The following is a 26,771-nucleotide window of genomic DNA, read 5'->3' as shown; positions in this document are numbered from 1 at the left end:
CCACAACGCTGAAGTGATGGTTGACTGAAATAAGTTCAAATACTGAAATTAAAGGTTTTCCAGATTATAGGAATCTACAATATATTGTGAAACAGCTCAGATGATGTCCGCAGTAGCATATATTCTTGTATTGATATTTTAATTTATAATGTACTATTAGTGGAGATGTCACATTATTCAAATGAATAGAATGAAAGCCATGAAGTCAGAATCAGTCCATTGCCTCTCGTAAGATTTGTACAATGTACAATGTTTATAAATCAAAACGCAACAAATATATGTACAATACAGTTTTCAAACTGAATTTGTAAAAAATAATGTTTTGCTGACTTTTGTATTCTCTTAGTAGGAACAAAATGTATGTGTTACGTAGGTAGTAACTAGGGTTTGACTTTTATGACCTGGGGCTGGATGAAATATAATTTGAGATGCACTGTAAAAGCTCCAGGAAATTGCAACTGGCCACTGCACCTTCCATAAGAGAGCTCAAACGTTTACTAATTCATTGGTTGCCTCACAGGCACTCTTTCCCTGGTTTGCCCATCTGGCGCATGGTGTTGGCCACACAGGCAAAGGGGGGATGTGTGCATCAGTCTTTTAAATTGGTTTGCCCCAGGTTTTATAGTAACAGCTTAGCAATATTGTAGAACTTGCCACATTTATCAAGCTCATAATCCTGCAATATGCAAATAGATTGTGTTCAAAAGCTTAAATGTTGTGGATATGAATATATACTTGTAATAATGTATAGGTGTTCTAAATGGGTTGAAGCCTATCCCATAGGAAGGCTGAAGTAGTAACAGGAGCAAAAATACTGTTAAGGGATGTTATATGTAGATTTCGCATTCCAGGGAAATTTCCAGCGATAGGAACACTCACTTCACTGGGACGATAGTGCAGGAACTATGCAAAGCCCTGCGAGGTAAACAACATTTTCACTGCCCCATCAGGCTCAGTCAGCTGGAGCAGTGGAGAAACAAAATGGAATGTTAAAGAATAAGCTGGTTAAAATATGCAAACAAACAGGACTCAAATGTCCAGATGCCCTTCCTATAGTCCTAATGACAATGAGATCGTCAGCAAATTGAAAAAAACAGGGCCTTTCTCCGTGTGAGATTATTATGGGATGACTTATGAGACTCTCCATCACTCCTCCATTGTCTGTAAGGGAAATGGACATTCACTTGATGGATGATGCTATGTTGTCTTTTTGTATGGGACTAACACGTGCATTCGAAGCTGTCCATTCACAGGTGAAAGCCGCCCAGACTGAACCATCCCAGCAGGATTGCAAGGTGCAAGGTGCAAGGTGACTATGTGTATATTAAAGCACACAAGAGAAAGTCCTCCCAACAGCCCAGGTGGACAGGGCCCTACCAGGTGCTCCTGACCACCCACACAGCTGTGAAGTGCCAAGGAAAGACGACATGGATCCACTCCTCCCACTGCAAACTTGCCAATCGAGGTGATCAGCACAACCCTGGTGGAGAACAGAGGGATGCTTGCCTTCGCCTGGATCCTCTTCCTCATCGCCTGCGGGACCATCATCTGCGCCATAGCAGCCTTGGAAAAGGGCGCCTTCACCTCCAAGTTGACAGGATCATCACTGACTGAGGAAACCCGTCCAGAAGAAGCTGACATCAGCATCACCCTCCAGCTAACGGCACATGGCCAGAGCAGTGGCCCAAAAGGAGCGGCAGGACGCATGAGTCCACAAATACCAGGTGATGTGCTAGTAACCTCTCCCCTTTTGCATATCGACACCACAAACACTAACATATACACTGATAAAATACAACTGAGGATTTGACAGCGACGAGACAGCTACCTGACCAGAGGAAACGCCTACCTCCAACTGTCTTATCAGTTTACAAAAGACTTGAATCTGTCAAGGTGCTGGGTGTGTTCACATGTGCCCCATAACACTGAGGGAGGCATTCCCATGATCCCAGTTCCCTTGACTGTGGAAGATAACTGTGTTATATGGAAACATTATAGAATAGATATGAGTATTTACAATACTGTTAATGCATCTGCCTTTACTAAGTTTACTGAACAGATTCATGATCTTACGGATCACATTTGTAAAGATGTAACTAAAATCCACCAGACCTCGGAGTGGTCTCTTGGGAGCTGGATAAGTGGCTCCCTCGGAAGTATTGGTGCTATCATAGCCCAAAGTCTGCTTTTTATCCTTGGCATACTCATTCTTCTCTATATTTGTTTTGGACTGATCAAGTATTGCTGTGCTTGCACTGCTAGAGAAATGCAGAAAAGCCATACTCCTGTTGAAATAAAGGAGTCTGCTAAAATAATGTATGTGGAAATGCTGCAAGAACACAGTGATATAATGGATCTTATGAATATAACCTTATTACACTGAATAATGTCCACTATTCCCCCTGAGGTTAAGGTTTACAACTCCAGGGTCTCATCATAGGACAAAATGGGGGGAGTGTGGAAGGAAAGTTAGAAATTCTTTCTCTAATACCTGTTTATCTCTCTTGTATACTTAAGAAAGATAAGGTCAAGCTAGAAGGTCAGGCCAGAAGGTAGCTTGATTTCTGTTTGTTATTTACAGTGAGAATCTTGGAGACAATGTCAAACAGTATGATTTAAGTGCCTGCTCCCTAATCCATGTGTTGACCTATGAACTCTGTCCTATAATGATATATATTCTGCTTAGCTAACTTTTTAACCAGCTCTTTGATGTTTGTGTATAAAAGCTCTGACTGTTAAAATGAAGGCAGAGCGACTTTGGGATCTTCTTGATTCACTGTTCCTCTCCACGCTGCGTGTATTAAAGGCATTGCAACTAACGTTCCAACCTGATTGAAGATGATTGTTCTTCCACACTACTGTGACATACAGTAACTCAATCTCTGTTTTGCAAATCACAATTGTGGATACTCCTCTCCAGATCTGTGAGCTATAAAGCACACATCATGCACATCCTGAGGACCCTCCCTCCTGGCATATTTGCGCCCACCTTGTGACCCACACCCTCCTGGACCATCTCACAACAGACCTTGTGGTCGAGCTCCCGTGCTTCGGCTCATTGGTGGCCATGGTGGTGGCGTAAAGTGAACTCTGGCTGTCCCAGGCCAACAGGGTGCCCAATATGGACATTTTACTGTTGTGCCAGTTTAACCCAGATTCACTTTTGGGCCAACCGTCAACTCTCTGCGGGCCAGAGAGCCCTTGGGCGTGCGTACCTCCTCTAAATACTGGTCACAAATTGACATCAATTCTTAGAGCATACCACAGGAACTATACTTCATTTTTTCTTTTACTTCCAATGAATTTGGAAGATATTCTATTCAACATATGTTGTTGATCAGATAAAAGATGACCACTAAGAGCCCCAAATTAATATGAATCCAGAATAGCTTATTGTTCATAAATCAACTGAATAGCCCATATAACATATAAGTATTAATGAGTGTCTCTTCAGTCTTGCTGGCATAAGATTGAAGAATTGAGATCTTCTCTTCCCTGAAAGTATGTTTAACTCTTCAGATGTTTGTTTTCTGTAGAAACAGAAATATAACACATACATATGTACTTACACAGATCTGTATTTATGCATCTGTACGTGTGTGTCTGTTATGTGCTTCAAATCCTATCTATACAGATACTGCTCTTCTTAAATCGAAGGTTGCGATCCTGCCCTATAGAATGGGAAGAAATACATTTTCCTGGACTGGAGGTGTTTACGTAATAGTTTAAGATGGATTTAAGTTCTTGAATATCCATTCAATATATATTGTCTTTGTTTATTGCTGGGAGGAATACTGAAGGATTGAAGTGATGCGTGTCATTATCAGTCTGTCGAGGTGCCTTATAGTTATGTGCATATGTTTAAGAGCTACAAACAAAATCAATACTATAGGCTACATACCAGCACAAGTCTGAAAAGTAATTTTGCTTTGTTTTTCTCACTATAGAAAAGCTATAACTTGAGTGCCTGTTGGGGAGGGACATCTGTCTATCTGCCCCTGGTGACAACTAAATGATATTCTAGCGTTCTCCATCAGGATTTATCTCCAGACACTCTGCCGTTGGTTAAGCCAGGTCTTCAGCGAGCGAGTGAGTGAGTGATTGGTCAGAGGGAAACAGAAAGACAGGCCTCAGACAACTTAATCCAGTGATATTTTATTGGAGATTACCAAATGACATTAGTGGGCTATTGCTCAAACATTTTGGAACCTAACTGATTTACAAAAGAATCACTTGGAACATTTCCCATGCTAACCTGTATGTAATATGAAAACGCACAACCTCATGATAGTTTATTAATCAATAAAGTCTTTTAAAACTTGGATTAAGGATTCGGGTGACTGAATTTCCCTCAAGATTCAGATCAAGACTCCACAGAGGATTGTGGTACCAAAGTGGCTATTTTACAGGACATTTTAAGACCAAAGAGCTGAAAACACTCTGTATCTTGTACCTATCAGACATGCACAACTACAACGCAGCCACAAGTCTGGGTTCCCCAGAGAACCCACCATTAGTCAAACATTACAAGCAAAACACATCCAGTTGAATCTATGTGTGATAGGACCATAAGTTTGTGATAATTAGATTTCATATCCTTACCATATTCCACACATACATAACAGGACAAACTGTCAGGAGAGTCAGCCTGGTAGTTTTTAAATCTTTAACTGTGTAACACCTAGAATCACTGTCAAAATATTACCTGTTTAGAACTTATTAATTCAGGCTTAAAAATACTGGTACTCACTATCCACCATGCAATCTAATTACAGGGGAACACTAATTTTGCAAGTGCGAAACAGTATGGTGTACTTATTTAACTCCGCACTTGTGTCTGCATGCGAGTGGAAACATTCCCAACATACGAAGCGAGGACTGCCACGCGAGGATCACAAACTACCGTTATCCTACGAGGAATGGATGTTTCTGATTTGGGTTGAATGACATGCATGCACTCTGAGGAAGAATGAAGGGTATTTGAATGACCTGTCTGGTTATAGGTCTTTGATTATACATCCCATTTAGGAAAATGGTAGCTGGCATCTTAATAAGAAAAAAAGTGTGTATATACACTCACCTAAAGGATTATTAGGAACACCATACTAATACTGTGTTTGACCCCCTTTCGCCTTCAGAACTGCCTTAATTCTACGTGGCATTGATTCAACAAGGTGCTGAAAGCATTCTTTAGAAATGTTGGCCCATATTGATAGGATAGCATCTTGCAGTTGATGCAGATTTGTGGGATGCACATCCAGGGCACGAAGCTCCCGTTCCACCACATCCCAAAGATGCTCTATTGGGTTGAGATCTGGTGACTGTGGGGGCCAGTTTAGTACAGTGAACTCATTGTCATGTTCAAGAAACCAATTTGAAATGATTCGACCTTTGTGACATGGTGCATTATCCTGCTGGAAGTAGCCATCAGAGGATGGGTACATGGTGGTCATAAAGGGATGGACATGGTCAGAAACAATGCTCAGGTAGGCCGTGGCATTTAAACGATGCCCAATTGGCACTAAGGGGCCTAAAGTGTGCCAAGAAAACATCCCCCACACCATTACACCACCACCACCAGCCTGCACAGTGGTAACAAGGCATGATGGATCCATGTTCTCATTCTGTTTACGCCAAATTCTGACTCTACCATCTGAATGTCTCAACAGAAATCGAGACTCATCAGACCAGGCAACATTTTTCCAGTCTTCAACTGTCCAATTTTGGTGAGCTTGTGCAAATTGTAGCCTCTTTCTCCTATTTGTAGTGGAGATGAGTGGTACCCGGTGGGATCTTCTGCTGTTGTAGCCCATCCGCCTCAAGGTTGTACGTGTTGTGGCTTCACAGATGCTTTGCTGCATACCTCGGTTGTAATGAGTGGTTATTTCAGTCAAAGTTGCTCTTCTATCAGCTTGAATCAGTCGGCCCATTCTCCTCTGACCTCTAGCATCAACAAGGCACTTTCGCCCACAGGACTGCCGCATACTGGATGTTTTTCCCTTTTCACACCATTCTTTGTAAACCCTAGAAATGGTTGTGCATGAAAATCCCAGTAACTGAGCAGATTGTGAAATACTCAGACCAGCCTGTCTGGCACCAACAACCATGCCACGCTCAAAATTGCTTAAATCACCTTTCTTTCCCATTCAGACATTCAGTTTGGAGTTCAGGAGATTGTTTTGACCAGGACCATGCCCCTAAATGCATTGAAGCAACTGCCATGTGATTGGTTGGTTAGATAATTGCATTAATGAGAAATTGAACAGGTGTTCCTAATAATCCTTTACGTGAGTGTATATATATTAAGCAGTAAGAGTAAATATTACAGGCCATTCCTTGTGTTTAGAAAGTGGTAGATCTCTCTGGGAAAGGGGAGAGTGAACAGTCATTCTCCTTTAGGAAGGGTTATTGATCTGTCTTAAAAGTATAAATATACCATATGTGCATTTCCATACTGTTACTGATCTTTGGAGTTAAATTAAAAAAAAACTAAGAACACTACGGAAGCTCTGCAAGTCGATCGCTCTTTTACAGCAATGCCACCTAGTGTCGTGAAAACAAAGCTGCCTTCATATCCCCAGTAAATATGACATCTGTGCTATTCATACTGCTGCACTACATAACTCTCAGCTTGTGAGGATGCAACTTGTAAAACAGTAATTGTTTTATGTCAAGAGTTACTGGCAATGATAGATACTGCAGGCAGTCCTATGAACAGCTGGCATATTTACACTGTGAATGGTCCCAGTCTCTTAAAGTAACAGCTATTTAGTTATTGCCTGTAACTATTGAAATGATAGACAGATCTAATAGTCATTAAGTTGAACACAGTGCCAAGACATTTGTTAAACAATCTGCATATAGTACTGGACTGAAATGTAACAGGGAGTTTAGGAATTATTCTGGTTAGCTTACACAATAGCAGTTTAATAGAAAATGCTCTGCAAGTAAGTCTTGATAAGATGTTAATAGACTGGACTTTGTTTGGGACAAGAGCACTTGACTTACCTAGAATCTATAAAGAAAACATAATAAAAAAAACTATTGGCATACAACTTGCAGGATAAATTTTCATGTCATGCATTCAAGTTGTAACTGAAGTCAAAGGTAGGTAGACAAACATTTTTCAGAAATGCATCATTTCTAACTTGTGTCATGCCCACTGAAGAACACTTCCTGAAAGCACCAGGAGTGGAAAGTTAATACAATAATAATAATAATAATAATAATAATAAATGCCATGAATGAGTGTTATTTATTTTAAATCCATTTAAAAAGTGGTCTTCTTTCTTTGGAATCTCATATGCAGAAACATAACAGGGACAGAAATTCGACAGTTAAAAAAAAAAATCTGATGTGAAATGTGTTCTAGTTTTAATGAATGTTTTATTCGGTGAGAGGCTGTAGAGGACAGTCAGGGATGAGGCAGGTGGAGCGAGCCCGTGTGTGCTCTGTGGATGCGAAGAGCCGACCCACTGCCGGCACTGCTGTCCTCCACTGTTCTAACATCAACTCGGTGCCGTTTCAGTGGTGTGCGCTGGTGTGCCGACCCGCCCGTCACACGTCTGTCATCTCATCCTCCAGGTCGTCGACCTCCGTCTCGCCCTCCCCTTTGCCTTCCTCCTCCTCTTCCTCAGAGGTCACATCCAGCCTGGGAGAGACACTTGGGACAGGAGCAGGCAATCAGGTAGTTCTCCCTGACAACAAAAGAGAACAACAGTGGGTTAGAGAGAAATCCTTAACACTTCACTGTGTTAGACTTTACTGTGCTTCCAAAAACAAAGTCCAACTGTGCCTTGACACTAATGCCTTTCAGTGAAGTAGCAGCAGACACTGTAAATGGGGCTTCAGTCTCGGTCTCTGGGCTCTCTATGTACCTGAGAATCTTGTGGCGGCTGTGCCTACTCCAGTCTCTTTGACAGCAATCTAGGTAGCTGATGGAGATTTCCTGAAAACCCCCAATTATTACACTTTGAACTTATTTTTCTATACTAGGAGAAATTATAGAACAGCACATCAATCTAGCTGTGCCTGCAGGTCCTTACAAAAGCATTGACACACACAGACATATACTTGTTTATATACAGACTATGAACTGCCCCACATACACGCGCACACACAATTATTCTGATGGCTTTACCTCCCCAGGGGCGATATCAGAGAGGGCAGTCATGTGCAACAGGTAGTTGTTGTCAGGGAATGAGGCCTCGGCATTGGGCAGGCAGCTGTGGTTGCCTAGACAAGAGAATTCACAAAAAAACATGAGGTGGGAGCAAAAGCCAAAAGGCTGAGCAGCCTTTGAGATGACTCCATGGGGGAAGAAACGAGCAGACCTCTGTTCAAGCCATTGGCTGTCGATGCAGTGTGTAGATTCTTAGCTGAAATGTGCACAACAAGGCAGGGTAAACAAAGACTATATATTTGAGGGACAACCTAAACAGGCTACGGACTTACAAGCAATGTTGTTGGCACTTGGAAAAAACTTTGGTGAGGTTCTTGGATTCACATGTTCTTCAAATCATGCAGGGTTCTTGTATAAATCTCTTGTATAGACTTTCTTACACCTATCGTACAGACTAGAAGTAATACATTGGTCAGGTCAAACCATAATGTAGTTGTGACCGGTCTGAAATGTATAGTATAGTTTTATAAACAAAAGGCCTTGGCTAAACATGACACTCCCAGAAGAACCATTTTGGACAGCACACAGCTCCAACCACCATCCTATTCTGTCTACTTTGAACAAGGCTAGGAGACAAAATTCTGTGCCTTGAAGAAGAGGTGTTGATAAGCTTTGGTAACAACCCAGTTATATAAGAGCATGTTCAAAGCAGGGACAGAGAACTTGAACTTCAAAGCAACCAGAGTTTCAGGTTTCCTACTGCCAGTTAAAATGAAGCTCCACAGAGAGGGCGAACAACCACTATGGGCCACAGGCTCCAGTGATTTAAGAACAAGCTAAAAAATAAGCAAGCAAAGTGTATTTTGAGATCTTAGAGATTTTTAAACCATATTGTGAGGATAGTATGTAATTGTAGCTTTAAAAACATGGCTATTCCTCTGTCATAGTTAGCTGAGGAACAGGGGAGTATTCTAGCTTTGTTCTGAAGAAGCCAAAGCATAAGTTTGCTAATAAGGCATAGCAAGGAAATAGATGTATATAAAGAAATGCAGTTGACAATGTGAGATGTTATAAATGCCTCCTTATCAAGAGAGTGTTGGAGTATGTCAGTTCCTGTCAAATGATAAAATGCTCTCATTAAAGAATTACGATTAAAGTAACAACAACAAGAAAAGATATTTACAAAGCTGACAAGGCTGGATTCTGCAAGTTTTGAGTTGCAAGACCATTAACAGCAACAGTGAATGCGATTATTAGACACTTTCAATTCCCAGACATGCTTGCCAAGAACTGGGCTCTTCTATGTCTGGAATGCAACCCCCAGCGATATTAAATGGCATTTCCAGGACACACTCACCTTGCTCAGACACTCGTCGTAAAGTGCTGTAGTGAACTGGTTCCACAACAATGTCAGTTGCCCCTAAAACCCGACACAGAGAAATATAGGTGACACCCGACCTACATTAACCACAGCCATTGTCTTAAGCTCCTGAGACTCAACATCTTAGCCTTAAACTGATCCCAGAGGAAGCAAGCATGAAGGCAGGCAGAGGACAGAAATTGAATAGAATCTTGCATGTAATATCATTTTACAAATGAAAACAGGTCAGACAGGTCTGTCATGGTCTGACTTTGACCTGCAAGCAAAATGCATGACCTGATTTTGCTCTGTGGCCATTACTCCCGAAACATTACAGAGATGGTTAAGGTTAGGATTAGGGTTAGGTCCAGGTTATATTATTCCAGGGACCACAGCTACACAGTACATTCAGTTTGTGCCTGTGCTGAAACCACACAAGGAACACAGGCTCACTTTGTAACCCTGCAAGTCATTGAAGGATGCCTACCACTTTTGTGCAGATGTTTGTTCTTGTTTTTGTCTGGGAAAATTTTGATTGCAGGGTGATATCTGGTCAACCCAAAGCCAAACTTAATATCAGCAAGCCTGTGACGTCCTCTAGGACCAAAGGAAAGGATCCAAGTGCAGGCTTTTAGAGTTGAAGCAGATAATCCAATAAGGGCAAAACGAGAGAGCATAAACAGGGACAGTCCAGGTCAAACGATCAAGCGAACAGGCTAGTAGGGAGATCCGACAGGGGTAAACGAGAGAAGGAAGCAAAATGTCAAAAAATACACAGGAAGGCACTCACGAAACAAGGCTTAGAAATGATCCAGGAGAGAATGCAAGACTTCACGATTAATCTAGGAAACAGAGGGGTTTAAGTACTGTGAAGGAGAGAGGGATTGAACAAGGTGAATGAAGGATTGACCAATGATAGGAGAGGAGGACAGAACAGGTGCACCTGGTAGGGAAGAATGTGGAAAGACTGGTTTGACTGGATAAAGGAAAGGAGAAGCACTAAACTAGTATTCGGGAGAGGGAGACCTCTGGTGGTGAACTAAGGTAGAAACAGGGGAGACCGTGACAAAGCCGACATAAAAAAGCAGCAATTCACAACCAGCCGTCCACACCTTCTGCACATCACCGTTAGACTCCTCAGGCAGTGCTGTTTTATTCAGAGTACTTGAAGATGAGTGGCAGTTTGTGAAAAGTAGTGTTTCCTGTGGGTTATGTTCCCATTGGAAAGGCAAAGGAATTGATACTAGAAACAGGATTATTACAAAAGAAGTCGCTCTTTGAAGTTCTTATTACGCTACGAGCATCCAGATCAGAAGATGCCTTTCAATTCCATTAGTCCAGGATACAGGCATCTATAACTACACTGAGTACCTTCTGCATCCTGGAGGAAATTTGGTGTGGTGCGACTTTTTAAGAATCTCTGAAGCCCTGAACACAGACCCTGACCTGAAACTTCTCTCCCAGGAGCTTGTGAGCGATTTCGTCCTCTTCATTAGCCGTCCTGCTGCAGAACTGAGAGAAGAGGCTCTGCCAGTGCTCTGCCTTTGCCCCAAGCCTGAGGAACAAAAGGAAACACTTTAGTACAGATCAGCTTGAATCATGGCTCTCCCCGATTCTTAGACAGTGTCTTCTTTTTGAGGGTTTTGATGCCTTGGTACTCTCATTTTCACAAGTGGCTTGCAGGCAGTCTTTAAATTCTCCTTCTAGTCCAGCCTGGTTTGAATGGGAAAGGCAAAACACAGAAGTGTGCAGTACTGCCCTGATGATTGCAGAATGATTGTGTACTGAACAATCTTAATTTTTGTTTCGTTATACAAAATAAAATAAATAAATAATCTCACAAGATAACATTTAACAGAAACCACTACTTAACTTGATGTAGCGTAAGGTACACTTATAAATTTCAATTAAAGAAGTGAATGTATAGTATCACCTTATCACGGATCCTGGAATCTTGTAGAACTCAATTTCTGTAATAATTGGACGCAGACACCAATTCCAAAGATATAAATTGTCAAATTTATTAAAAACAAAGACTAAATGTAGCACTACACTAATTATACAAAAAGGGAAAAACTAATAAAAATTCAACTCTAGATCAACAAATCAAAGACAAATCACTTCCTTGACCAAATCAAAGACCATGGAATGGCATATGATAACACACAAATCGTTAAACAAAAAAGGTTATAAATACATTGACTACAATACCGGTTAGTAAGACGAAGGTGAGTCTCATTAGTATTGTTAGTCGAACATCAAATAACTATGCAGGTTAGTATTTAAGTCAAATAACTTCTCGTTATATATATATCAGTCTCATTTATATTTGGGTGCCGAGAAAGATTCTATCATTTCTTGTTACCACAATTCTCCCTAATTGATTACTGTTCAATGATTAAGGATAGGCAGGGCCACCTATAATCTAGTGTCTATTAACTTGTGTCAATTTCAGACTAAACAATTAAACAGCAATGAGAATATATTTCTCGGCGTTGACAGATTCTGATTTCTAAAATTGTCAAACAAAACAGTTTAATACAGCACTCATTTATATTTAAGAAAATACTAGTTTATGACTCACAGAATAACATATCTAATTGATTTCTCAAATGTCATGAATAATAAACTCCAAACTGTTAAACTTATCTGAACTTCGTCGCAGAGAGGCCTCTCTGCCTTCGGGCTCAGATAACAGCACACGGCACGAGGTCCGTGTGGTTTGGAACAAAGGCAGACCGGTTCGGCTTTGTCCAAGAACTTCCACTCAGTCGATGCACCTGGAAGTTGGGGTTTCGCGATAGTAGAGTCTTTTCCAAACTGATTTTCCACTGGTTTGAAGGCTCCAAGAATGTGCACAGGATCTTCTTTGCAAGGAGGGTTTCCACCGTAGTTACTTGAAGACAAAGTCTTTGTGGAAAGCAAGGCCCTGTTTGTTTCCAAGGGTCAAGTTTCTTAAGACTCAATAGCTATTTAAATGACTGAACACTTTCGTATTGCAGTCGACTTAGTCAATTGTCCAGCTGTATTCACTCCACTGATCAGATGGGTACAGGCGGGCAGGCGCAGTTTCTAAAGTTCTTTAACTGAATAAAGATCTTTACAGATTTCTTCGTACAGCTCAATCTCCTTCTCCCAGTTTAACTCTTCTGTTCCCGGCAAAGACTTGGTTGGTTTCTGGTACAGGTTGAGCTGTGGCAGCGAGTTACTGGTTCAGGTGAGAGAGAGAGATGCCGTGCGTTACCCTTTACACTCACCTAAAGGATTATTAGGAACACCATACTAATACTGTGTTTGACCCCCTTTTGCCTTCAGAACTGCCTTAATTCTATGTGGCATTGATTCAACAAGGTGCTGAAAGCATTCTTCAGAAATGTTGGCCCATATTGATAGGATAGCATCTTGCAGTTGATGGAGATTTGTGGGATGCACATCCAGGGCACGAAGCTCCCGTTCCACCACATCCCAAAGATGCTCTATTGGGTTGAGATCTGGTGACTGTGGGGGGCCAGTTTAGTACAGTGAACTCATTGTCAGGTTCAAGAAACCAATTTGAAATGATTCGACCTTTGTGACATGGTGCATTATCCTGCTGGAAGTAGCCATCAGAGGATGGGTACATGGTGGTCATAAAGGGATGGACATGGTCAGAAACAATGCTCAGGTAGGCCGTGGCATTTAAACGATGCCCAATTGGCACTAAGGGGCCTAAAGTGTGCCAAGAAAACATCCCCCACACCATTACACCACCACCACCAGCCTGCACAGTGGTAACAAGGCATGATGGATCCATGTTCTCATTCTGTTTACGCCAAATTCTGACTCTACCATCTGAACGTCTCAACAGAAATCGAGACTCATCAGACCAGGCAAAATTTTTCCAGTCTTCAACTGTCCAATTTTGGTGAGCTTGTGCAAATTGTAGCCTCTTTTTCCTATTTGTAGTGGAGATGAGTGGTACCCGGTGGGGTCTTTTGCTGTTGTAGCCCATCCGCCTCAAGGTTGTATGTGTTGTGGCTTCACAAATGCTTTGCTGCATACCTCGGTTGTAATGAGTGGTTATTTCAGTCAAAGTTGCTCTTCTATCAGCTTGAATCAGTCGGCCCATTCTCCTCTGACCTCTAGCATCAACAAGGCATTTTCGCCCACAGGACTGCCGCATACTGGATGTTTTTCCCTTTTCACACCATTCTTTGTAAACCCTAGAAATGGTTGTGCGTGAAAATCCCAGTAACTGAGCAGATTGTGAAATACTCAGACCGGCCCGTCTGGCACCAACAACCATGCCACGCTCAAAATGGCTTAAATCACCTTTCTTTCCCATTCAGACATTCAGTTTGGAGTTCAGGAGATTGTCTTGACCAGGACCACACCCCTAAATGCATTGAAGCAACTGCCATGTGATTGGTTGGTTAGATAATTGCATTAATGAGAAATTGAACAGGTGTTCCTAATAATCCTTTAGGTGAGTGTATACGCCTGTCAGATCAATAGATGACTGGTTCTTGAGTTTGTGAGATTGGATTTCGGTTTCAGCCCCCAGTGTTCTATTGGATGGAGGGCTTGATTTATGACTGATGTCAATCTATGTCATCTTTTGGAAATGCTGGTTGGCCTGTGTTCCTAGCTCTGTGTCGGGATTTTGGCTCTCGTCCACTTCAAAGCTTTTTTATTTCCTCCATGCCATATTCCCCAGACATTTCACAGCAGGGATTCCAAGCTATTTGGCCCATTCTCGGTGCCATCCTCCCAAGACTGCCACTTTGATGTAAACCAGTTCACACGCTGATGAGCTTAGGAAATCTGATAACTTTGGGGGAGAGGTCTTCTTCAGCTCAGAGCTAAAATGCTCTTATCAAAATATACCCCCCCACTTTATGCTACATTGATAACAGATTTTCTGTGAAATAGTTCCCAAAGGACAAAAAATATATAAACATCAGCAGTTGGTTCAAGTGTACAATTTAACACGGGATAACACATTCTTGAAAGTTAAAGGCTTTGAAATAAGAACACAGTGGAACACACATCTGAAGAATTTAAAGAATTGCAGTCATTTATGTGAAATAATTAAGTAATTAATTCAAAACACTGTAGACAAAGCTAGAATTCTCTACCTTATGTAATTCAGAATCCATCCTCAACTTAAGGCTTAAGATTGTTCCCCTGCATGTTGATTTAATGTAATACAGTCAATAAATAAATGCATTTTAATGTCTTTAATTAAGGGAAGTCAAACATAAAACTGTCGGGGAAAATGTTAGAATTGAAAACACTACCTGCTTAACTGTCGCAACCATCCTTGCCATTAACGTAATGCTGGAGGTCTCTGGTGGGTAATGCATGTTTCTGGGAAATGGGGAGACAGACTTGGGTGGAGAGCACACTGTGCAGTGTTGCTGAAAATCACTTGCAAATGAAATGCATCACAATCTATTGAAATGCTAGAAGAAGATGTGAAAAGGGGAAATGTTCCTTAGCATGTCAGGAAATTGCTGAAATACTTTAATTTCTGGATGGCTGCTTTCTAGCCGAACAAACACCTGATGTGTCATCGCTGTTGTAGGCTGTGTGTTAAAAGCCTCACTATGCAAACTAAATCCAACAGCGGTGCAAATACACAATAGCCTCTCCTGCAGGTCTGAAGGTCATGTGCAGAAATAACACAATCCCAGAGAAATGTCATTGTCTGTTTAAATGAATACAAGTTGCCTTTGCACATGTTTTGTATTCACACACTTCCTCTGGTATTGACATCATGCAATTAACAACATACAACAAAAAAAGGGTCTCAAAGACCAACCGCGCCACCGGGGTGCCTGACGTGTGGTAGTCGTGGCCGAGTTGTTAAGGTAAAGAACTAGCAATCCTTTGGGGTCTCCCTGCGCAGGTTCGAATCCTGCCGTCTACGATGCTGAAGAGCAGCGCCGACCCCTCTCTGCCTTGCAGGCCCCCCTTCTTGAGCTGTGCTTCTGTCACAGACCCTTTTGCAATCTCTCTCTATCTATCTATCTGTCTGTCTGTCTGTCTGTGACTTAAAAAAATATAGATCAACATATAGAGATCTGTATATAAGGACAGAAAGATGTCCATACGAACACGCAGAGGCGCGTCGGAACCCTGGTATAATTCCTTGCTCTTGCTGGGGTGACATCAGTTCACACACCTCTTTCTTTCATTCTGTTCCCAAGTCCTTTGTGCAGCCTTCCCACCCTAGGCGGGGGCAGCAAAACCACACAAGGAACCTCCCCGTCGGGGAATCGAACCCCGGTCTCCCGCGTGACAGGCGGGGATACTCACCACAATACTAACGAGGAGCCGGGCTTGCCGCCTCCCACCTTCTCCGCCCCCACATCTTTCGCCACGCCCCTTTCCGATTCTGAATGTCTCAGGGCAAGGCGAGGGCAGCATCGCTGCCTCCCCTGCCTGCTTTATTCCACCTTGTTAGTGTCCTTCGGTCAGCTCAGGCTCCGGAAAGCAGTCCTGGACCGCGACCCGCTGCACTAGGGCCCCGCCAGGCAGTCAGGATGGCCGAGCGGTCTAAGGCGCTGCGTTCAGGTCGCAGTCTCCCCTGGAGGCGTGGGTTCGAATCCCACTGCTGACAACAGCGGGTGCTCCTTTTTGCCCCGTTTGAAACGGGTCAAGGATGACGCCCACCCTGGTCCTTTCAGCACGTGAGCCAAAAAAAGGTGCCTCAAAGACCAACCGCGCCACCTGTGCACCTGAGGTGGGGTAGTCGTGGCCGAGTGGTTAAGGCGATGGACTAGAACTCCATTGGGGTCTCCCCACGCAGGTTCGAATCCTGCCCACTACGATGCTGAAGAGCAGCGCCGACCCCTCTCTGCCTTGCAGGCCCCCCTTCTTGAGCTGTGCTTTCGTCACAGACCCTTTTGCAATCTCTCTATCTATCTGTCTGTCTATCTGTCTGTCTGTCTGTGACTTAAAAAAATATAGATCAACATATAGAGATCTGTATATAAGGACAGAAAGATGTCCATACGAACACGCAGAGGCGCGTCGGAACCCTGGTATAATTCCTTGCTCTTGCTGGGGTGACATCAGTTCACACACCTCTTTCTTTCATTCTGTTCCCAAGTCCTTTGTGCAGCCTTCCCACCCTAGGCGGGGGCAGCAAAACCACACAAGAAACCTCCCCGTCGGGGAATCGAACCCCAGTCTCCGCGTGACAGGCGGGGATACTCACCACTATACTAACGAGGAGCCGGGCTTGCCGCCTCCCACCTTCTCCGCCCCCACATCTTTCGCCACGCCCCTTTCCGATTCTGAATGTCTCAGGGCAAGGCGAGGGCAGCATCGCTGCCACCCCTGCCTGCTTTATTCCACCTTGTTAGTGTCCTTCGGTCAGCTCAGGCTCCGGAAAGCAGTCCTGGACCGCGACCTGCTGCGCTAGGACCCCGCCAGGCAGTCAGGATGGCCGAGCAGTCTAAGGCGCTGCGTTCAGGTCGCAGTCTCCCCTGGAGGCGTGGGTTCGAATACCACTTCTGACAACAGCGGGTGCTCCTTTTTGCCCCGTTTGAAACGGGTCAAGGATGGCGCCCTCCCTGGACCTTTCAGCACGTGAGCCAAAAAAAGGGTCTCAAAGACCATCAGCAGCAGCAGTGGCAGATTTGGTGCCGTGGCTTAGTTGGTTAAAGCGCCTGTCTAGTAAACAGGAGGTCCTGGGTTCAAATCCCAGCGGTGCCTTAGGCGGGCTTTCTATGCTCCTTGCGAAACTTGTGCTTCCGCTTTGTCGACCATTAGTTTTAGCAAGATAGGCTTATCGTAAAGCCATCAGAGGACGTAATGAACCGGAAAGCCAACTGGACAGACGCCGGTTTGTAAAGAAGAACCAGAACCCAAAGGACACGCGCTACCCGCACCTAACGGCCAACGTTCAATTCCCATTGCCGCCCCTGGACAGTCGCAACAGGGAGCTTGTTGCTCCCGTCAACCTTACGTTTTCACCTCTATGTGCTTCCTTTGTTGCAGCCTGCATCCAGATTTTGTTTTGTTTTGTTTTGTTTTGTTTTGTTTTGTTTTGTTTTGTTTTGTTTTGTTTTGTTCCTTACGCCTCAGTGTAGGTACTGGGGAATGGGAGAGTCCTGGCACCGTGGCTTAGTTGGTCAAAGTGCCTGTCTTGTAAACAAGAAACCCTGGGTTCGTCTCCCAGCAATGCCCTGGTTTATGTTGGCCTAGGCAATGGAAAGGAAGTTTCTAAACGCTCAATACATTTTTGCAAGATGGCCGTCCGCAGCAAGCAGCTTAAGATTACTGTAGCCGCAGTCTGGCAAGCTGACCGCCAGAAGTAGAAACAATAACAAGGAGCGGGGGGAAAAGTGGGCCGTCGCTGGGTGGATACGAACCATCATCCTTTCTGTTAACAGCCAAATGCACTGACCGATTGCGCCACAGAGAGATGTCGTGGTTGCTGCAGTCGTGCAGTTCCTTCACAGTTGCCAGAAATCATTTCCAGCACACGATTTTCTTTGTCGTTGAATGCAACATACGTGTCCATTGGGGAAGCGATAGCAAGCAAGAGAGTTAGATATCGAGAGTCATAGATAGATAGCTAGCTAGATAGATAGATAGATGGATGGATGGATGGACGGCAAGGCAAGCATCTGATTGACATTGGTCCGTGATCTGCTGTTATGCTACAATGCTACTGACCATTGGGGGAGCGATAGCAAGCAAGAGAGTTAGATATCAAGAGTCATAGATAGATAGATAGATAGATGGATGGATGGACGGCAAGGCAAGCATCTGATTGACAGTGGTCCTTGATCTGCTGTTATGCTACTTTGCTTCTGACCATTGGGGGAGCGATAGCAAGCAAGAGAGTTAGATGTCAAGAGTCATAGATAGATAGATAGACAGATGGATGGATGGACGGCAAGGCAAGCACCTGATTGACAGTGGTCCGTGATCTGCTGTTATGCTACTATGCTACTGACCATTGGGGGAGCGATAGCAAGCAAGAGAGTTAGATATTGAGAGTCATAGATAGATGGATGGATGGATGGACGGCAAGGCAAGAACCTGATTGACAGCGGTCCGTGATCTGCTGTTATTCTACTATCAGCAGCAGCAGCGGCAGATTTGGCGCCGTGGCTTAGTTGGTTAAAGCGCCTGTCTAGTAAACAGGAGGTCCTGGGTTCAAATCCCAGCGGTGCCTTAGGCGGGCTTTGTGTGCTCCTTGCGAAGCTTGTGCTTCCGCTTTGTCGACCATCAGTTTTAGCAAGATAGGCTTATCGTAAAGCCATCAGAGGACGTAATGAACCGGAAAGCCAACTGGACAGACGCCGGTTTGTAAAGAAGAACCAGAACCCAAAGGACACGCGCTACGGCCAACGTCCAATTCCCATTGCCGCCCCTGGACAGTCGCAACAGGGAGCTTGTTGCTCCCGTCAACCTTACGTTTTCACCTCTGTGTGCTTCCTTTGTTGCAGTCTGCATCCAGATTTTGTTTTGTTTTGTTTTGTTTTGTTTTGTTTTGTTTTGTTTTGTTTTGTTTTGTTTTGTTTTGTTTTGTTTTGTTTTGTTTTGTTTTGTTTTGTTTTGTTTTGTTTTTTGCCTTACGCCTGAGTGTAGGCACTGGGGAATGGGAGAGTCCTGGCACCGTGGCTTAGTTGGTCAAAGCGCCTGTCTTGTAAACAGGAAACCCTGGGTTCGACTCCCAGCAGTGCCTTGGTTTATGTTGGCCTAGGCAATGGAAAGGAAGTTTCTAAACGCTCAATACATTTTTGCAAGATGGCCGTCCACAGCAAGCAGCTTAAGGTTACTGTAGCCACAGTCTGGCAAGCTGTCCGCCAGAAGTAGAAACAATAACAAGGGGCGGGGGGAAAAGTGGGCCGTCCCTGGGTGGATTCAAACCACCATCCTTTTGGTTAAGGGCCAAACGCGCTGACCGATTGCGCCACAGAGACAGACAGAGGTGTTGTGGTTGCTGCAGTCGTGCAGTTCCTTCACAGTTGCCAAAAATCATTTCCAGCACACGATTTTCTTTGTCGTTGAATGCAACATACGTGACCATTGGGGGAGCGATAGCAAGCAAGAGAGTTAGATATCGAGAGTCATAGATAGATAGATAGATAGATGGATGGATGGACGGCAAGGCAAGCATCTGATTGACAGTGGTCCGTGATCTGCTGTTATGCTACTATGCTACTGACCATTGGGTGAGCGAAAGCAAGTAAGAGAGTTAGATATCAAGAGTCATAGATAGATTGATAGATAGATGGATGGATGGACGGCAAGGCAAGCATCTGATTGACAGTGGTCCGTGATCTGCTGTTATGCTACAATGCTACTGACCATTGGGGGAGCGATAGCAAGCAAGAGAGTTAGATATCAAGAGTCATAGATAGATAGATAGATAGATAGATAGATGGATGGATGGACGGCAAGGCAAGCATCTGATTGACAGTGGTCCGTGATCTGCTGTTATGCTACTATGCTACTGACCATTGGGGGAGCGATAGCAAGCAAGAGAGTTAGATATCAAGAGTCATAGATAGATAGATGGATGGGTGGATGGATGGACGGCAAGGCAAGCATCTGATTGACAGTGGTCCGTGATCTGCTGTTATGCTACTTTGCTACTGACCATTGGGGGAGCGATAGCAAGCAAGAGAGTTAGATGTCAAGAGTCATAGATAGATAGATAGATAGATAGATAGATGGATGGATGGACGGCAAGGCAAGCACCTGATTGACAGTGGTCCGTGATCTGCTGTTATGCTACTATGCTACTGACCATTGGGGGAGCGATAGCAAGCAAGAGAGTTAGATATCGAGAGTCATTGATAGATAGATAGATAGATAGATGGATGGATGGATGGACGGAAAGGCAAGCATCTGATTGACAGTGGTCCGTGATCTGCTGTTATGCTACTATGCTACTGACCATTGGGGGAGCGATAGCAAGTAAGAGAGTTAGATATTGAGAGTCATAGATAGATGGATGGATGGATGGACGGCAAGGCAAGAACCTGATTGACAGCGGTCCGTGATCTGCTGTTATTCTACTATCAGCAGCAGCAGCGGCAGATTTGGCGCCGTGGCTTAGTTGGTTAAAGCGCCTGTCTAGTAAACAGGAGGTCCTGGGTTCAAATCCCAGCGGTGCCTTAGGCGGGCTTTCTGTGCTCCTTGCGAAGCTTGTGCTTCCGCTTTGTCGACCATCAGTTTTAGCAAGATAGGCTTATCGTAAAGCCATCAGAGGACGTAATGAACCGGAAAGCCAACTGGACAGACGCCGGTTTGTAAAGAAGAACCAGAACCCAAAGGACACGCGCTACGGCCAACGTCCAATTCCCATTGCCGCCCCTGGACAGTCGCAATAGGGAGCTTGTTGCTCCCGTCAACCTTACGTTTTCACCTCTGTGTGCTTCCTTTGTTGCAGTCTGCATCCAGATTTTGTTTTGTTTTGTTTTGTTTTGTTTTGTTTTGTTTTGTTTTGTTTTGTTTTGTTTTGTTTTGTTTTGTTTTGTTTTGTTTTGTTTTGTTTTGTTTTGTTTTGTTTTTTGCCTTACGCCTGAGTGTAGGCACTGGGGAATGGGAGAGTCCTGGCACCGTGGCTTAGTTGGTCAAAGCGCCTGTCTTGTAAACAGGAAACCCTGGGTTCGACTCCCAGCAGTGCCTTGGTTTATGTTGGCCTAGGCAATGGAAAGGAAGTTTCTAAACGCTCAATACATTTTTGCAAGATGGCCGTCCACAGCAAGCAGCTTAAGGTTACTGTAGCCACAGTCTGGCAAGCTGTCCGCCAGAAGTAGAAACAATAACAAGGGGCGGGGGGAAAAGTGGTCCGTCCCTGGGTGGATTCAAACCACCATCCTTTTGGTTAACAGCCAAACGCGCTGACCGATTGCGCCACAGATACAGACAGAGGTGTTGTGGTTGCTGCAGTCGTGCAGTTCCTTCACAGTTGCCAAAAATCATTTCCAGCACACGATTTTCTTTGTCGTTGAATGCAACATACGTGACCATTGGGGGAGCGATAGCAAGCAAGAGAGTTAGATATCGAGAGTCATAGATAGATAGATAGATAGATGGATGGATGGACGGCAAGGCAAGCATCTGATTGACAGTGGTCCGTGATCTGCTGTTATGCTACTATGCTACTGACCATTGGGTGAGCGAAAGCAAGTAAGAGAGTTAGATATCAAGAGTCATAGATAGATTGATAGATAGATGGATGGATGGACGGCAAGGCAAGCATCTGATTGACAGTGGTCCGTGATCTGCTGTTATGCTACTTTGCTACTGACCATTGGGGGAGCGATAGCAAGCAAGAGAGTTAGATGTCAAGAGTCATAGATAGATAGATAGATAGATGGATGGATGGACGGCAAGGCAAGCACCTGATTGACAGCGGTCCGTGATCTGCTGTTATGCTACTATGCTACTGACCATTGGGGGAGCGATAGCAAGCAAGAGAGTTAGATATCGAGAGTCATTGATAGATAGATAGATAGATAGATGGATGGATGGATGGACGGAAAGGCAAGCATCTGATTGACAGTGGTCCGTGATCTGCTGTTATGCTACTATGCTACTGACCATTGGGGGAGCGATAGCAAGCAAGAGAGTTAGATATCAAGAGTCATAGATAGATAGATAGACAGATGGATGGATGGACGGCAAGGCAAGCATCTGATTGACAGTGGTCCGTGATCTGCTGTTATGCTACTATGCTACTGACCATTGGGTGAGCGAAAGCAAGTAAGAGAGTTAGATATCAAGAGTCATAGATAGATAGATAGATAGATGGATGGATGGACGGCAAGGCAAGCATCTGATTGACAGTGGTCCGTGATCTGCTGTCATGCTACTATGCTACTGACCATTGGGGGAGCGATAGCAAGCAAGAGAGTTAGATATCGAGAGTCATTGATAGATAAATAGATAGATGGATGGATGGATGGACAGCAAGGCAAGCATCTGATTGACAGTGGTCCGTGATCTGCTGTTATGCTACTATGCTACTGACCATTGGGGGAGCGATAGCAAGCAAGAGAGTTAGATATCAAGAGTCATTGATAGATAGATAGACAGATGGATGGATGGACGGCAAGGCAAGCACCTGATTGACAGTGGTCCGTGATCTGCTGTTATGCTACTATGCTACTGACCATTGGGGGAGCGATAGCAAGTAAGAGAGTTAGATATTGAGAGTCATAGATAGATGGATGGATGGATGGACGGCAAGGCAAGAACCTGATTGACAGCGGTCCGTGATCTGCTGTTATTCTACTATCAGCAGCAGCAGCGGCAGATTTGGCGCCGTGGCTTAGTTGGTTAAAGCGCCTGTCTAGTAAACAGGAGGTCCTGGGTTCAAATCCCAGCGGTGCCTTAGGCGGGCTTTCTGTGCTCCTTGCGAAGCTTGTGCTTCCGCTTTGTCAACCATCAGTTTTAGCAAGATAGGCTTATCGTAAAGCCATCAGAGGACGTAATGAACCGGAAAGCCAACTGGACAGACGCCGGTTTGTAAAGAAGAACCAGAAACCAAAGGACACGCGCTACGGCCAACGTCCAATTCCCATTGCCGCCCCTGGACAGTCGCAACAGGGAGCTTGTTGCTCCCGTCAACCTTACGTTTTCACCTCTGTGTGCTTCCTTTGTTGCAGTCTGCATCCAGATTTTGTTTTGTTTTGTTTTGTTTTGTTTTGTTTTGTTTTGTTTTGTTTTGTTTTGTTTTGTTTTGTTTTGTTTTGTTTTGTTTTGTTTTGTTTTGTTTTGTTTTGTTTTGTGCCTTACGCCTGAGTGTAGGCACTGGCGAATGGGAGAGTCCTGGCACCGTGGCTTAGTTGGTCAAAGCGCCTGTCTTGTAAACAGGAAACCCTGGGTTCGACTCCCAGCAGTGCCTTGGTTTATGTTGGCCTAGGCAATGGAAAGGAAGTTTCTAAACGCTCAATACATTTTTGCAAGATGGCCGTCCACAGCAAGCAGCTTAAGGTTACTGTAGCCACAGTCTGGCAAGCTGTCCGCCAGAAGTAGAAACAATAACAAGGGGCGGGGGGAAAAGTGGGCCGTCCCTGGGTGGATTCGAACCACCATCCTTTTGGTTAACAGCCAAACACGCTGACCGATTGCGCCACAGAGACAGACAGAGGTGTTGTGGTTGCTGCAGTCGTGCAGTTCCTTCACAGTTGCCAAAAATCATTTCCAGCACACGATTTTCTTTGTCGTTGAATGCAACATACGTGACCATTGGGGGAGCGATAGCAAGCAAGAGAGTTAGATATCGAGAGTCATAGATAGATAGATAGATAGATGGATGGATGGACGGCAAGGCAAGCATCTGATTGACAGTGGTCCGTGATCTGCTGTCATGCTACAATGCTACTGACCATTGGGGGAGCGATAGCAAGCAAGAGAGTTAGATATCGAGAGTCATAGATAGATAGATAGATAGATAGATGGATGGATGGACGGCAAGGCAAGCATCTGATTGACAGTGGTCCGTGATCTGCTGTTATGCTACTATGCTACTGACCATTGGGGGAGCGATAGCAAGCAAGAGAGTTAGATATCAAGAGTCATAGATAGATAGATGGATGGATGGATGGACGGCAAGGCAAGCATCTGATTGACAGTGTTCCGTGATCTGCTGTTATGCTACTATGCTACTGACCATTGGGGGAGCGATAGCAAGCAAGAGAGTTAGATATCAAGAGTCATAGATAGATAGATGGATGGATGGATGGACGGCAAGACAAGCATCTGATTGACAGTGGTCCGTGATCTGCTGTTATGCTACTATGCAACTGACCATTGGGGGAGCGATAGCAAGCAAGAGAGTTAGATATCGAGAGTCATTGATAGATAGATAGATAGATGGATGGACGGAAAGGCAAGCATCTGATTGACAGTGGTCCGTGATCTGCTGTTATGCTACTATGCTACTGACCATTGGGGGAGCGATAGCAAGCAAGAGAGTTAGATATCAAGAGTCATAGATAGATAGATAGATAGATGGATGGATGGACGGCAAGGCAAGCATCTGATTGACAGTGGTCCGTGATCTGCTGTTATGCTACTATGCTACTGACCATTGGGTGAGCGAAAGCAAGTAAGAGTTTTGTTTTGTTTTGTTTTGTTTTGTTTTGTTTTGTTTTGTTTTGTTTTGTTTTGTTTTGTTTTGTTTTGTTTTGTTTTGTTTTGTTTTGTTTTGTTTTGTTTTGTTTTGTTTTGTTTTGTTTTGTTTTGTGCCTTACGCCTGAGTGTAGGCACTGGCGAATGGGAGAGTCCTGGCACCGTGGCTTAGTTGGTCAAAGCGCCTGTCTTGTAAACAGGAAACCCTGGGTTCGACTCCCAGCAGTGCCTTGGTTTATGTTGGCCTAGGCAATGGAAAGGAAGTTTCTAAACGCTCAATACATTTTTGCAAGATGGCCGTCCACAGCAAGCAGCTTAAGGTTACTGTAGCCACAGTCTGGCAAGCTGTCCGCCAGAAGTAGAAACAATAACAAGGGGCGGGGGGAAAAGTGGGCCGTCCCTGGGTGGATTCGAACCACCATCCTTTTGGTTAACAGCCAAACACGCTGACCGATTGCGCCACAGAGACAGACAGAGGTGTTGTGGTTGCTGCAGTCGTGCAGTTCCTTCACAGTTGCCAAAAATCATTTCCAGCACACGATTTTCTTTGTCGTTGAATGCAACATACGTGACCATTGGGGGAGCGATAGCAAGCAAGAGAGTTAGATATCGAGAGTCATAGATAGATAGATAGATAGATGGATGGATGGACGGCAAGGCAAGCATCTGATTGACAGTGGTCCGTGATCTGCTGTTATGCTACAATGCTACTGACCATTGGGGGAGCGATAGCAAGCAAGAGAGTTAGATATCGAGAGTCATAGATAGATAGATAGATAGATAGATGGATGGATGGACGGCAAGGCAAGCATCTGATTGACAGTGGTCCGTGATCTGCTGTTATGCTACTATGCTACTGACCATTGGGGGAGCGATAGCAAGCAAGAGAGTTAGATATCAAGAGTCATAGATAGATAGATGGATGGATGGATGGACGGCAAGGCAAGCATCTGATTGACAGTGTTCCGTGATCTGCTGTTATGCTACTATGCTACTGACCATTGGGGGAGCGATAGCAAGCAAGAGAGTTAGATATCAAGAGTCATAGATAGATAGATGGATGGATGGATGGACGGCAAGACAAGCATCTGATTGACAGTGGTCCGTGATCTGCTGTTATGCTACTATGCAACTGACCATTGGGGGAGCGATAGCAAGCAAGAGAGTTAGATATCGAGAGTCATTGATAGATAGATAGATAGATGGATGGACGGAAAGGCAAGCATCTGATTGACAGTGGTCCGTGATCTGCTGTTATGCTACTATGCTACTGACCATTGGGGGAGCGATAGCAAGCAAGAGAGTTAGATATCAAGAGTCATAGATAGATAGATAGATAGATGGATGGATGGACGGCAAGGCAAGCATCTGATTGACAGTGGTCCGTGATCTGCTGTTATGCTACTATGCTACTGACCATTGGGTGAGCGAAAGCAAGTAAGAGTGTTAGATATCAAGAGTCATAGATAGATAGATAGATAGATGGATGGATGGACAGCAAGGCAAGCATCTGATTGACAGTGGTCCGTGATCTGCTGTTATGCTACTATGCTACTGACCATTGGGGGAGCGATAGCAAGCAAGAGAGTTAGATATCGAGAGTCATAGATAGATAGATAGATAGATGGATTGATGGATAGACGGCAAGGCAAGCATCTGATTGACAGTGGTCCGTGATCTGCTGTTATGCTACTATACTACTGACCATTGGGGGAGCGATAGCAAGCAAGAGAGTTAGATATCGAGAGTCATAGACAGATAGATAGATAGATGGATGGATGGATGGACGGCAAGGCAAGCATCTGATTGACAGTGGTCCGTGATCTGCTGTTATGCTACTATGCTACTGACCATTGGGGGAGTGATAGCAAGCAAGAGAGTTAGATATCGAGAGTCATAGATAGATAGATAGATAGATGGATGGATGGATGGACGGCAAGGCAAGCATCTGATTGACAGTGGTCCGTGATCTGCTGTTATGCTACTATGCTACTGACCATTGGGGGAGCGATAGCAAGCAAGAGAGTTAGATATCGAGAGTCATAGATAGATAAATAGATAGATGGATGGATGGACGGCAAGGCAAGCATCTGATTGACAGTGGTCCGTGATCTGCTGTTATGCTACTATACTTCTGACCATTGGGGGAGCGATAGCAAGCAAGAGAGTAAGATATCGAGAGTCATAGACAGATAG

The 26,771-nt window shown here is 44.3% G+C and overlaps 1 long non-coding RNA gene and 15 other non-coding genes across 18 annotated transcripts; 11 read left to right on the top strand and 5 right to left on the bottom strand.

The window, feature by feature from the left end:
* Window positions 1-7,366: 7,366 nt before the first annotated feature.
* Window positions 7,367-10,534, bottom strand: LOC136711545 (uncharacterized). Of its 3 annotated transcripts, XR_010804740.1 has the most exons (4): window positions 10,273-10,534; window positions 9,480-9,542; window positions 8,141-8,235; window positions 7,367-7,697 (listed from the first exon to the last, which is right to left on the bottom strand). It is a non-coding gene; the product is annotated as an uncharacterized LOC136711545 (long non-coding RNA). The 3 variants fall into 3 exon arrangements; XR_010804739.1 differs by lacking the exon at window positions 9,480-9,542 and having other exon boundaries at window positions 9,970-10,528; XR_010804738.1 differs by lacking the exon at window positions 10,273-10,534 and having other exon boundaries at window positions 9,480-9,681.
* A 4,777-nt stretch (window positions 10,535-15,311) lies between these two features.
* On the top strand, window positions 15,312-15,393 carry trnaa-agc (transfer RNA alanine (anticodon AGC)). Its single transcript has one exon. It is a non-coding gene; the product is annotated as a tRNA-Ala (tRNA).
* Window positions 15,394-16,003: 610 nt separating this feature from the next.
* Window positions 16,004-16,086, top strand: trnal-cag (transfer RNA leucine (anticodon CAG)). The gene has a single exon. It is a non-coding gene; the product is annotated as a tRNA-Leu (tRNA).
* Window positions 16,087-16,214: 128 nt separating this feature from the next.
* trnas-aga (transfer RNA serine (anticodon AGA)) lies at window positions 16,215-16,296 on the top strand. Its single transcript has one exon. It is a non-coding gene; the product is annotated as a tRNA-Ser (tRNA).
* An 816-nt stretch (window positions 16,297-17,112) lies between these two features.
* Window positions 17,113-17,186, top strand: trnat-agu (transfer RNA threonine (anticodon AGU)). The gene has a single exon. It is a non-coding gene; the product is annotated as a tRNA-Thr (tRNA).
* A 1,397-nt stretch (window positions 17,187-18,583) lies between these two features.
* trnat-agu (transfer RNA threonine (anticodon AGU)) lies at window positions 18,584-18,657 on the top strand. Its single transcript has one exon. It is a non-coding gene; the product is annotated as a tRNA-Thr (tRNA).
* A 439-nt stretch (window positions 18,658-19,096) lies between these two features.
* Window positions 19,097-19,170, top strand: trnat-ugu (transfer RNA threonine (anticodon UGU)). Its single transcript has one exon. It is a non-coding gene; the product is annotated as a tRNA-Thr (tRNA).
* A 164-nt stretch (window positions 19,171-19,334) lies between these two features.
* On the bottom strand, window positions 19,335-19,408 carry trnak-cuu (transfer RNA lysine (anticodon CUU)). Its single transcript has one exon. It is a non-coding gene; the product is annotated as a tRNA-Lys (tRNA).
* Window positions 19,409-20,535: 1,127 nt separating this feature from the next.
* Window positions 20,536-20,609, top strand: trnat-agu (transfer RNA threonine (anticodon AGU)). The gene has a single exon. It is a non-coding gene; the product is annotated as a tRNA-Thr (tRNA).
* A 439-nt stretch (window positions 20,610-21,048) lies between these two features.
* Window positions 21,049-21,122, top strand: trnat-ugu (transfer RNA threonine (anticodon UGU)). The gene has a single exon. It is a non-coding gene; the product is annotated as a tRNA-Thr (tRNA).
* Window positions 21,123-21,286: 164 nt separating this feature from the next.
* On the bottom strand, window positions 21,287-21,360 carry trnan-guu (transfer RNA asparagine (anticodon GUU)). The gene has a single exon. It is a non-coding gene; the product is annotated as a tRNA-Asn (tRNA).
* A 1,399-nt stretch (window positions 21,361-22,759) lies between these two features.
* Window positions 22,760-22,833, top strand: trnat-agu (transfer RNA threonine (anticodon AGU)). The gene has a single exon. It is a non-coding gene; the product is annotated as a tRNA-Thr (tRNA).
* Window positions 22,834-23,272: 439 nt separating this feature from the next.
* trnat-ugu (transfer RNA threonine (anticodon UGU)) lies at window positions 23,273-23,346 on the top strand. Its single transcript has one exon. It is a non-coding gene; the product is annotated as a tRNA-Thr (tRNA).
* A 164-nt stretch (window positions 23,347-23,510) lies between these two features.
* trnan-guu (transfer RNA asparagine (anticodon GUU)) lies at window positions 23,511-23,584 on the bottom strand. The gene has a single exon. It is a non-coding gene; the product is annotated as a tRNA-Asn (tRNA).
* A 1,148-nt stretch (window positions 23,585-24,732) lies between these two features.
* trnat-ugu (transfer RNA threonine (anticodon UGU)) lies at window positions 24,733-24,806 on the top strand. Its single transcript has one exon. It is a non-coding gene; the product is annotated as a tRNA-Thr (tRNA).
* Window positions 24,807-24,970: 164 nt separating this feature from the next.
* On the bottom strand, window positions 24,971-25,044 carry trnan-guu (transfer RNA asparagine (anticodon GUU)). Its single transcript has one exon. It is a non-coding gene; the product is annotated as a tRNA-Asn (tRNA).
* Between the last annotated feature and the right edge of the window lie 1,727 nt (window positions 25,045-26,771).

Source organism: Amia ocellicauda, chromosome 2 (assembly GCF_036373705.1).
Source record: "Amia ocellicauda isolate fAmiCal2 chromosome 2, fAmiCal2.hap1, whole genome shotgun sequence".
Classification (NCBI taxonomy): Eukaryota; Metazoa; Chordata; class Actinopteri; order Amiiformes; family Amiidae; genus Amia; species Amia ocellicauda.
The sequence above is the reverse complement of the archived record's forward strand: the minus strand, read 5'-3'. Positions and strand labels throughout refer to the sequence as shown.